Source organism: Sinocyclocheilus grahami, unplaced genomic scaffold (genome assembly GCF_001515645.1).
Source record: "Sinocyclocheilus grahami isolate Dianchi unplaced genomic scaffold, SAMN03320097.WGS_v1.1 scaffold1517.1, whole genome shotgun sequence".
Lineage (NCBI taxonomy): Eukaryota > Metazoa > Chordata > Actinopteri > Cypriniformes > Cyprinidae > Sinocyclocheilus > Sinocyclocheilus grahami.
In genome coordinates this window covers 125,863-136,597 of record NW_015506696.1, presented here as the reverse complement: position 1 = coordinate 136,597, position 10,735 = coordinate 125,863, and the positions used below count along the sequence as shown (strand labels likewise).

The following is a 10,735-nucleotide window of genomic DNA, read 5'->3' as shown; positions in this document are numbered from 1 at the left end:
AGAGAGAGAGAGAGAGAGAGAGAGAGAGAGAGAGAGAGTCAATTCCATAGTAAAAGACAATGCTTTGGAATATATAGGGAAATTATACAATTGCATAAATTAGGAATATGATAATATTTCTAGCTGAAATCCATAAGACAATCATTATTATTATTATGTTATGGATGATAAATATTAAGCTATTGTGTCCAAAAAAATGAAAACACTAAAACTAAAATGAACATATAATAGGAACAGATAAATATTCAATTTGAAGTGAGACAAAAAATATGTTTTTATAATACAGGAGTAACCTCTGCAATACTGGTAAGATATTAAAACTCTGGTTGGAACATAAATAACAGAGATATACAGTAACCAATAGATCTGAGTAATCGGTTCAGTATGAGACAGCTGTATGGGGTATAGGCTGAAACAAATATAGATAAATATGCAGTATAAAGTAGCACTGACAACTGTAATGCACATTACATCTGGAGCCCACAGAAATGAACAACAACAACAAAGGCTTGATTTTAGACACTAGGTGAACATTTGCACATTGGCTAACAAGATGGATAAAAGAACAAAGTGAATTCAGAGCTGAAGTAGGTTTATTATGCATTTCCAAGTAACATTAATAAAGGTTGTTTTCCTTTTGTCGAGTAACGAATTTAACCCTTTTTTTATAATACTTACTGCACTGTTTTTGCTGTATCGTTGTTAGAGAAAAATGCTATCATTATTACAGCTTTAGGCAGAAATGAGTCCACAGTTAAATATAAAAGATATTAAAGGGGTCATATGATGCTTTTTTAAAGATCATTATTTTGTGTATTTGGTGTAACAGAATATGTTGACATGCTTTAATGTACAAAAAACACATTATTTTTCAAATACTGTACATTATTGTAGGTCCTCTATGCCCCGCCTCTCTCAAACACTTCGTTTTCTACAAAGTCCCTCCTTCCGACAAGCGCAGTCTGCTCTGATTGGCCAGCTGACCCAGTGCATTGTGATTGGCCGAACACCACAAGCACTCGTCGGAAATGTAACGCCCCTTACCATAATCGCCAGCTTCATCTTTCAAAATAAATGTAAAGACAGTAAATAATGTCATTAGTTTTACCATCAGTTCAAGCCTGAAAGGGGAACAGAGTCGCGTGACAGACACAGTGATGAAGCTGGGATGTGTTTGCAGTACACAAGCCACGGTTAAGACAGCTGACTCCACTGTGATGTGACGCTCTCTCTCTCTCTCTCACACACACACACACACACAGTACACACACAGTACACACACACACACACACACAATGCGCAAAACTCCTCATTTGAACAGTCAATAGCAAATACTTAAACTAATAACAAAACAGTAGCTGATTAAGAAGTGCCAAATTGTCATAGTAAAGTCAGAATGACCTCCTCTCTTAGGTTCACGAAACGGTCGTCCATAAAATGCATTGCTGTTCTGTTGTAAGTAATCTTACAGATTCCTAAATGCATCTACTTCCGGAAGGCCAAATAAAGTGCTTTTGCTTTCTCCTAGAAAAACACAGCGTCTCCCTGACATGCTGCTTCAACACTAACTGCGGTTACTGAAACCACGCCTTCTTTCTTTGCGTGAATATTTGGGCGGCATTATACAAATATTTCCACATAGTGAGGTAGATATGTGGGGGCGTGTTAGAACGAGCCGTTTTAGGGGGGCGTGGCAGAGTCTTAACTTTGATAAAGAATATCTCTTTGGTTTTGAGACTTTAGTCTTTGCAACTTCAGGGAGCTTATCTATGCACAATCAGCTTGTAACACTCCAAAGAGAAAGTAAAACTTGAAATCGCATCATATGACCCCTTTAATAATTAACATCCATTAATGTTGACAATACCTAATATGGTCACAATATACTACACATAAATGGGTTGGCAAAATATTGTGCACAAAGCATAAAAACTACTTGTGTCTTATGTTACATGTATGTTGCAGACCAACTCACAGCTCTGTTGTAAGTCCCTTTGAATAAAAGTATCAGCGTTAATTTATTAATGTAATGTAGGTATACTCCTACACACTCTTTATACATGTTAAAGGTTATGCTTGTCTGGACTAATGGGTGCAGTCTCCATTAAATCATAAAGAATGTAATTTATGTTTAATCGTACTGATTAGCTGACACACAGAATAATTTCTAGCAATGTGACATGTACATTTACACATACATTGTCATTTAGCAGACGCTTTTATCCAAAGCGACTTACAAATGAGAACAATAGAAGCAATCAAAACGTCTCAGGTTACTTATGTAACCATGGTTCCCTGAGTAGGGAACAAGACACTGCGTCCTCTAGGGGTCGCTATGGGGAACGCCTCGTCGTGACCCGTGTCTGAAGCATACATTGAAAAAACACCAACTTGTTGGCCGGCGACAGCCATGACGTCACTACCGGTGCGACTATAGTATAAATAGGCACCGGGAGCTACACATCATTCACTTCTTTGTCTGAAGCAAGAGGATATCCTGGTGATCGGGAAAACCCCTCAGAGCGACCCAGCTACGGTAGACCAGTCAGGGTAGCATGAAAGCACAACCCCAGCCCGGACATCCAGGAAATTTTTGTAGTGACACGCCGGGGGCCTGATAATCACAATAAAACCCATTATAAACGAGGCATTTGTTGCATCCAGTGGGGACATAATTACTGATTATGTACTGACTTGTAGAGTCTGACTTGAAGACTTGTACTGTCTTTTTACATGTTGTGTTGCATCGCGCTGCGTAAACATAAAACCATGTCTGCATTTGTGATCGGAGAAATGACAAACAACAAGCGCTACTCTACACTGCCCAAAACTCACGTTTGAATCGTCAGTAGCAAATCCTTTAAATATGAAAACGTACTTACAGGCTGTGAGTCAGCATTATTTGTCAGAACACCGGCATTGTAGTCTACTCTCCCAGGAAACAGTCCTCGTCCTCCGTAAAATGCGCAGCACACATCTGAATATTTGGGTTGAAGTGTTCTGGAACAGTGTTGTAAATACAACTTAACCACGGATTTCTAGTTGTGTCCTCTTTTGGAAGACCAAACAAAGTAGTTTCGCTTTCACAACGAAACACACAGTGTCTCCACGACATGGCAGCAGCAGCAACAATACTACAGTGAGAATAAAAGTTACGCCTTCTTTCTTTGCGTGAACATTTGGGCGGCATTATGCAAATCTTCCCACATAGTGACGTAGACATGTGGGGGCATGTTTAAACGAGGCGTGGACAAGTCTTAACTTTTATAAAGAATATCTAAGAATATCTTTATAAAGAATATCTCTTTGGATTTGAGACTTTAGTCTTTGCAACTTCAGGGATCTTATCTATTCACGAACAGCTTGTAAAACTCCAAAGAGAAAGGAAAACTTGAAATCGCATCATATGACCCCTTTAACTCTATATAGCTTCAAAACAAACAGGTAAAAAATATTTTTTTCTCAGACAGCAGTGGGTGATTCTTCTAATTTTTCTTAGCATTATTGCTGTTTGATAATTATTGCTGACATCACAGACATCAGCAGGTCTAATCAGCAGCAGTTACAAAAATGTACCTGTTTAACTAAGTGGTGTTTGTTAAACAAATAGTGCACAAGAGCAAATTGAGGGCTTTGTAATCCCAAGTAAAAGTAAATTCCCCTGGGAATCGCCACCTTGATTGTAAATGAAAAAAAAAATCACTTCTTTTGTACACCTTGTTGAAGTTGCTCTTTTTGCTTTTGTTCAGAAGGTCCCTATGAATAGAGCGGCCTTCCAGCAGCACCCTTCAAGAGTGCAAAAATCCATTTAAATTCACTCAGAGAGTGTCACGTTCTCAACAGATATTGGTAAAACTGGTTCACGGTCCACTTTAGAGTGGCATGCACAGCGTTGACGAGCTGTTGTGCTCCGCGCCAGAGGCCAAACACTGAGATAACACCATGAGACAGTGGGCCTTTCATGGCTAATTCACTCTGACAGAGCCCTTCTTTGAAGTGCAAACAAAAAGAAACAGAACACGTGTTTTTCTCAATACAATGGCAATAAAGAACTATTAGATTCAGAGACGAGGTCAGTCTGCACATATATCAAATAAGAAGTCAATTGTGAGGTTCTACAATTTAGTCAAGGTGTGGTAACAGTATTACAGTGATGTTAACACACGTAAGGTGGTTAAGCACAATATGAACCCTCCTAACTTTGGTATAATACTCAAGTGTATGGCCTTGAGTAGCATATTGTTTTTATAAAATGCCATGATTGGACTAAGCACATAATTTGGGTCCCGTCCAGATGCTGTGCTTCTAGTCTGTAGGAGCTTTGTATGCTTGTATTTTTGTCTTCTTGGAAGCACACCTTCTCTATATGACACTTGAGATAGGAATTGAAATTGGTAGGACTTGATGTAAACAGGTGTGACAAATGGCCAATGACACCCTAAAACTCAGAGTGCCCGTAGACACAGAGGCCCGCAACAAGTCTGGTGTGGCAAAGCGTGAAGACATGCAAATGTGCATTGTTGGAGGGGGGGTGGGGGTCCAGGAACGTAGTTAGGAACCACTACCCATAGTTTTTGTTTTGTCTCAGCCACAGAGGCAGTCTCAGAATTCTGCCCTCCTAGGGCTTTGCTCTGGCCATCTGCTGGAGTTCCTGACCCACCAGAGCCTCCATGATCCCTCCCACCAGCACCACCTTTGCTATCCACCAAAGGGTGTTTTTGGGTTGTGTGCTCTCTGGTCCGTGTGATATATTGTGTGTGCGGAGCGTGGCGCTCGGACCCCAGCACTCCTGTCTAGTTTAGTTTCAGTTTAGTCTCGGGGTTTGGACTAATGTTTCCGAGATCCTGTTGGTTCCCAGTTGTGCTGTGTCCTGTCCTGCCATATCATGTCTTGACTTGCTGTAGTATTACAGCTAGAGTTCTTTCTAGAACCAGGAACTATGACCATGTTAGCCTGGTTCTGTCAAAACTGCACTGGCTCCATATTCGTCTTATAGATTTTAAAATCTTGCTAATTACTTATAAAGCCCTGAATGGTTTAGCACCTCAGTACTTGAGCGAGCTCTTTATAATCTTTTTAATCGCATTATAGTCCTCCACAACCGCTGTGTTCTCAAAACAATTTGATAATAGCTAGAATATCAAAATCAACTGTGGCCGGCAGATCCTTTTCCTATTTAGCACCCAAACTCTGGAATAATCTACCCAACATTGTTCGGGAGGCAGACACACTCTGTCAGTTTAAATCTAGATTAAAGACCCACCTCTTTAACCTGGCTTACACATAACACACTAATATGTTTCTAATTTCAAATCCATTAAAGGAATTTTAGGCTGCATCAATTAGGTCAACCAGAACTGGGAACACTTCCCATAACACCCAATGTACTTGTTACAACCTAAGAAGAATGGCATATACGCTATAGCAGACACTATATTAGTCTGTTTCTTTCTTATTCCGAGGTCACCATAGCCACCAGATCCAGTCCGTGTCCAGATCAGATGGTGGATCAGCACCTAGAGATGACCTCGACAGCCCTGAATGTCAGCGCAGACCAGGACAACTAGATGAGCCCCAGCGACAGATCTCCTGTAAAGACCTTGTCTCAGACGGCCATCGAGACAAGACCACAGGAACCAGATGAGTCCTCTGCACAATCTGACTTTTCTGCAGCCTGGAATTGAACTGCTGGTTTCATCTGGTCAGAGGAGAACTGGCCCCCCGTCTGAGCCTGGTTTCTCCCAAGGTTTTTTCTCCATTCTGTCACCGATGGAGTTTTGGTTCCTTGCCGCTGTCGCCTCTGGCTTGCTTAGTTGGGGACACTTAATGTCCAGCGATATCGTTGAGTTGATTGCACAGATACTATTTAAACTGAACTGAGCTGGATGATGACATCACTGAATTCAATGATGAACTGCCTTTAACTGAAAATTGAGTGTTTACTATTGTCCTTTTGCATTATTGACACACTATTTTCCTATTTGATACTGTAAAGCTGCTTTGTCACAATCTGTATTGTTAAAATCGCTATATAAATAAAGGTTACTTGACTTGTATTTCCCCTTATGGAGTAGGTTTTGTTTTATTTTGCAGCCCGCTCTCCCTGTCACAGCCACAGAGGCAGTCCCAGAATCTATTCCAGCCCTGGAGTCCAGGTTCTGCCCTCCTCTGGCTTTACCCTAGCCATCTGTGGGGGTTCCTAATCTCCTGGAGCCATCCTGGTCTGTCCCACTGGCACCACCCTGACAACTCCAGTGGGGTTCCCAACCCACCGGAGCCTCCCTGGTCCCTCCCGATCACACCACCTTGTGTTGTGTCCTGTCCTGCCATATCCTACCTTGCCTTGCCAGTAGGGCTGTGCAAAATATTTAAATCTCGATTTTTTTCAGAATGTTTGACCGACTCGATTTTTAACTAGTCAACTTGAAATGCGAGGAAAATGCTTAAAAAAAATCTCAAAAGTCAAGGTAATTCAAATTCAAAATGATTTAAGGTATAACACAAGTAGACTATTATTAACTATAAATGTCCTGTAAAAACAACAGCAGCTTTCAGCCTGTCACCATGATGCAAACATGAAATATCAGACATACAGTAGTTACAGGTTTTTTACTCACTTGCGCTGCTTTTCCATTGTTTTTTCTATGTAAACATGGACGCATTTGATTGTAAAAAGGGTGTAACACACGCAGCATCCTCTGAGAATTTGACAGGTAAGCACCTGCGAGGCGGATACTACCAACGAAAAACTCAGCATGGTGAGAGAAAAGCATGCGTTCTATAGCTGGAAATACAATAATTATTTTGAGTTTATTTCTAGCAAAGGCAAGAACCTTATTGTGCATTTTCAATTAGCCTATGTGGAAGAACCACGGTTGAACCTTTCAACCACGAAAAACTCCACATCCAATTTAAAACACCTGAAAGGGCAGCACGGCACAGTAAAACTTCTCGAGAAAGAACCAGCTTGGAGAGCAATGCATCAGCTTCTACCGTCGAGTCCAGAGCCAGTGGATTAGAGACCTGCACTCCTGCTGGACCCAACACAACAGAGGGCGGCGCGGAACAAGAGTTGATGATCGAGTGCGTAGAGACACGTGTGTGTGCGGGATGCGGGAGAATAAAATGACCGTTCAAAACGCTGGAGTTCCTGTGCAGTGCTGAAATTTGCGTGCTCACTAATCCTCTCATTATAACACACGAATTGCAGACATTATGCATACATTTATTGTGTTATAACAGAGTTTTGTGAATTGAGATAAAGGGAGCCAATCTTTCCTGGCATTCTTCCATGCCAAACCATGTACGCAGCAGCCGTACACTGCTAGCATTTAGTTAAAAATAAAAGTGGTTTGTGATTGTTGATGCTTTAATTACAAATATTTATCGTGAGTGTTGTTGTGGCTAGGTGACACAAAACTTACTATTTCATGTCAATTTCATGGATGTACAGAAAAAAGTAGCATAACTAATAATGTAACTAACTACTTTTGAAATAAATTAATCATAACAGTAACTTGATTACTTTTAAAAGGAGTAATCAGTAATCAGTAATTTAATCACATTTCCAGAGTAACTTGCCCAACACTGTTCCTGACCCACCGAAGCTAACCATGGTCTGTCCCTCCGGCTCTGCCCTGGCCGTCCACTAGGACTCCCGATGCACCGGATCCTCCCTGGTCCCTTCAATAATATGTGCTTTGTTATGTGTGCATACTGTGGTGTTTGGATTCCAGCACTCGTGTCTAGTTTAGTTATAGTTTAGTGTTGGAGTTCGCTCTAAAATTCCTAAGGTACTGTTGGTTTCTAGTTGTGTCTTCTGTCTTGCCCTGCCCTGCCCTATCCTGCCTTGCCTTTCCAGAGTATTCCCCCATGAGGGTAGTTTTTGTTTTATTATTTAATAAAAGCCCTTAGGGGAGGGGAAGCAATCGAACTCGGGTTCGGATCAAGTGTGACAGCACCCTTATATTCACTCCTTCATGACTTCTCAAGAAAACATGCCTGTACTTTAGTTTGAAAGAGTTCTCTAAATGACACTGTGGTGAGCCAGAGAAGTCAATGGTTGAATATTCACTGCAGAGTTATGAGGCTAAGCCTGCTCACTTTCTGACATTAATTAGTGGAGCACATAGCCGGTGGGCACCATCTGATGCCTGTTATATAAACACTGTAATCGGCTCTGATAACGGCTCTATCCATGTCATTAGCTGTCATAAATGCACTTCCTTGAGGGAATTCATAAAAACATGCTGTTGAATACATCTAGATATCTAAGTGGCAATACCGTGTTTGCTCTTGCAGTCTTTTAGATCTGGATCAAATTCTCCTAAATCACCCTCTAATGTATTCCAGTGTATTCCAATGAAAAATTGCATAAAATCACAAGCGAAACTCAAGAAGACAAATTAAGCAGCAATGAGATGAAGATGATGTCAGGTACTGTCACTGCAGTGTGTTTGTTTCATATAACTGCATTATTGCGGGAAGAGTATCTGTGCTTTTTCATTCTCAGCACAGAATGCATTATGGGATGCCAGTGCAAAAGTCAAATCACATTTATTTGTATAGAGCTTTATACAGTACAGATTGGTTCAAAGCATATTCACATTAAGAAAATGGGAAAATAACTGTTAATGTAAAATTAATCAATTATGAAAAATTCAATTTAGCTGTAAAGCAGCTCTATAGAAGCGAATAGTGTCATTATGCAGCTCACTTTAGTTCAATTGAGTTTACTAACAGTGTTGATGCTGCAAAGTTAGTGTCATTGTCCAGCTCAATTCAGTTCAAATTTAGTTCCCTTTCGATAGTGTCAGTGCAGTGAAATTGATAACATTACTGAATACTATCAATCTGAATTTTTATTTTTGGGTCACCCTCAGGCTCATCTAATTGTGATTATGTGCTAAAAGAAAAAAAAATTTAAGTTTAACATTTTATTTTTAATATATCAAGGCATGTATAATGGGGAATGTACTGCATAGTGGTAATGAGCCATTTACTCAGTAACTTCCACAGTCTCATTTAACTCCAGGGCAGGGCTGGATTAACCGTATGCATATTCAAGCATACACCCATGTGCACACATATCAAAATTTTCACACGTGTACACAGTCTCCTGCTCCTGGCCAGTTCAGTCCAAATGTTTTTGGCCAACACTCACACACATCTTCATCACATCTGTCCTCACTGGCATTTTTCCCCAAAATACTCAATCAGGCTTCCACTGCTTAAAACCCACTCTAAACCTCCACACAATCCCTGAGGCTTGCAGGAGCTGCCTCCAAACTGTCTGTCCTCATTCTCCTCATTGCGACACCATTAATCACCAGATCCTCCTATCACCGGATGTCACAGCAACTCTGCTGCTCTGAGTCCTGCTTCACAGGTAGATCCTTCAGGGTATCTAGTCAAAGCCACATCAACCTGTTGCATCCACAAGCCCTGCAGCCCAGTCGTGCTGATTTGCATTCATCAAGAAGATCAAGTCTTTTTATACACAACACCTCGTCTGGACTCTTGTCATCCCTATACTGCATTACTACATTAATCCTTAACCAAAACTCAGCAAATGACTCAAAATGCAGCATTTCTTTTGGACTTTAAAGAGCCCAAGATAATGCACATTTCACCTCTCTTCACTTTATGAATATAAAAACCTTTGTATTACAGAACTACTCTATTACTGCCTCCTCAGGATGAAACGCTTATGTTGTATTCCTCATTTGCATGTCACATAAAATAAAAGTACCTGATAAATGAATAAATGCAAAAAATGTTGCAAGATAAAAAGTGATTCCACTTGTCTGCTTTCTACTTTGTCACTGCTATGCTGCAATAAACTTCTTCTCCATTGAGATCTTCAACGTCCTCATAATTTCTTCTCACATTACAATTATCCATGGCTCAAGCCCCGGTAGATTACCACTCGCATCCAAGTACAGAAGCTGAGGTTCTCGCATCTTTTATTCTCAGACTGTCTTTGACGCCTGTGACCAGACCGAGTTAAAAAGCTTTTAAGCCAAGGAACAAAGAACCCGCGGTTTGAGTCCAGCCCTCTTCCTCATTAGTGACTGCCACTAAACCTTTAGATAACCAGCCACAGAAGAAGAAGGAGATACCAATTCTTCTGGAAAGAGACACAGCAGGAAACAGGAAGGCAGAAAGAGAGAAGGAAGTGAGTCATCAAAGAAAGAAATAGAGCAGTTGTGATGAACTGAAATGATTTCAGCTCATCTGTGAATCACAACATTGAGTTTCTCATGCTTCAGACACTGATTCTGAGGGCGTTCTTCACAAACTGTACAACGTGGTAATCTGCAGTTGTTACTGTGAACACGTAAAGATTTGTTTTGTTTGGTATAGATGTATTTAGGTTGATTCGGTGATGTGAAATAATATTTCTGACTTAAACAAAACCAGTTATTATTTTTTACAATTATTTCTAGTTTACCACTTTTTCAATGCAGTACTTCCTCAAACTTTACATATGTTCGTATATGAAACCTGTTTGCCCACTTCTTGATATGATTACACAGTAAATGTCTTTAAAACAGAAGCAAGATTGGGTAATTTGGTTGCTCTAAAAAAAATGGTGCTAAATTGCACTAAAAGTGGTTCTTTGACTCGTAATCATAGGGGAACCACTTCAAGTGCTACAGAGCACCTATATTTTTAAAGATGGTGCTAAAGCACCTTAACCACCCAAAAGAACTGCTGAAGAACCATTACACGT

The 10,735-nt window shown here is 40.4% G+C and overlaps 1 protein-coding gene across 1 annotated transcript in view; it reads right to left on the bottom strand.

Moving 5' to 3' along the window:
- LOC107570880 (L3MBTL histone methyl-lysine binding protein 3) overlaps positions 1–10,735 on the bottom strand; it is a 63,042-nt gene that overhangs the window by 4,217 nt on the left and 48,090 nt on the right. The gene's annotated exons all lie outside the window — the stretch shown is intronic.